A 1,899-nucleotide genomic window follows, 5' to 3' on the forward strand; every position below is an offset into this window, starting at 1 on the left:
AAAAGATAAAGGATGATACAGATAAAAGTAGGAGAGGTGGGAAAGAGATAGTACATCTCAGGAAACACAGGATCATATTTATTGAATTTTAAATTTGTAAACCTCTGGCAAAGATAAAAAGAGAGTAGATCTGTGAAGCTAGAAAGGCTAACCTGACCCACCCGGCCTCCTAAAATATCAATGTCTAATGTTGTATACAATGAGCAATGAGCAGAATTGTGTCAAATGCAAATGAAATAAAGTAAAACAAATAAGGAGTAGAAAAATGTCCCTACAGATATTGACATTGTTCAGAAATAGATAGCCACTAAAAAGATGGAAACTCTATTTACAACAAGCTAAAGAATTTTTAAAATATAATTTTAAAAATTTAAAGAACAAAATAAGCTAGGATTAGAAAATTCAGACACGAGGTGAGAACTAAAGAAAAAATTAGAAATAAAAGAAAAAAAATTATTTGAGAAATGAAGCCTGAACTGGAATGCACACAAGAATAAAGATAACATATGATACTTTAAGAGAAGTAGAAGGTAAAAATGATGACAATTCATAATCAAAAGAAAACAAAGAGATAAAAAGTATTTGAGAGAGTGGCAAATATAGTTGATAGGCAAAGAGCTAACGGACACAAGGATTCCTAAAGAGAAAATCCAAACAATGGAACAGAACAAATACTAAAATTAAGAAAATCTTACCAAAAAAAATTTCTTTTAACTACCTATTGATATGGCACAATGAATATCTGAGAATAACAGATGACACATGCTGAAACTTTATCTAATACATTTAGTGGACTTTAAAGGTAAAGAAAAAAGTCCTTTAGGCCTTCAGGCATCAAAACCAAGTTGCTTATTAGGGAAAGAAAACCAGCTAGGCAGAGGTGTTTTGTTGTTATTTTTTAGTAATATTTTGTGCAAGCTTTGGCCAAGCAAAGTAAATACTCATAGAGACGCTGACATAAGGACTAGTGTGTCACCTTGGAGGCTGCAGTTGGCCTCATCGTGCTCTATAAGAGGTACTAGTAGTATCTCTTCATCCAAGTCCCTGGGGTTCCTCTTCTAAAATCCTAAATTCTTATGCCCTTGTGTCTTCCTTTTTGTTTCCTGGGTCAACTGTTACTATCTGGGTAAAATCAGAATCTTTTTTTTTTTTTTTCCTTTTTGTCTTTTTTTACTGACCGGTAACGGGATCGCAACCCTCGGTGTTGTGCCCGCACCACGCTCAGCCAGTGAGCGGGAACCGGTCTCCACATGGGATCCGAACCCTTGGCGGGAGTGCCGCTGCGCTCCCAGCAGCGCACTCTCCAGTGCGCCACTGGGCCGGCCCCAGAATCTTTTTTTATATAATACACATGTAACCAACTTTCAGTTTAAAAAGGCTCACCAGGCCGGCCCCAGAATCTTTTTTTATATAATACACATGTAACCAACTTTCAGTTTAAAAAGGCCTTTTAAAAAATTAGAACTATTAATATAAATGCTTTATTTTTTTCCTTTGTAAAACTGCATTTCCTTGCTCTGTTCATTGCAAAGGCCAAGAAGCAATGACATCCCAGTAGCAAGGAACTCAGCAATCTCCAAAGACTCTAAATTCCATTTTTTACTGCAAAAAAGGGGGGGGGGGCTCCTTTAAAAAATTCCTTATTCTAGTTCTTGCAAAGAAAATGCACAAACTGAGCCTGGGATATCTTATTAGGCAAAAAGGCAAGGAAGCTGTCAAGAACTAATGGTATCACAGAGACCAACACAGAGGGGTCTTCACTGACCAAAAGCTGGAACAATTTGAGCAAAGGAAAAATAAATGTATTGAAGCAAATTTAAGACTTTTAAAAAATCTACGCATTTTGAGTAATATTAAAAATTCATAAAATTAAAATATACTAACAATTAAAAAAACATA

Source organism: Galeopterus variegatus, unplaced genomic scaffold (assembly GCF_000696425.1).
Source record: "Galeopterus variegatus unplaced genomic scaffold, G_variegatus-3.0.2 Scaffold507, whole genome shotgun sequence".
NCBI classification, from domain to species: Eukaryota; Metazoa; Chordata; class Mammalia; order Dermoptera; family Cynocephalidae; genus Galeopterus; species Galeopterus variegatus.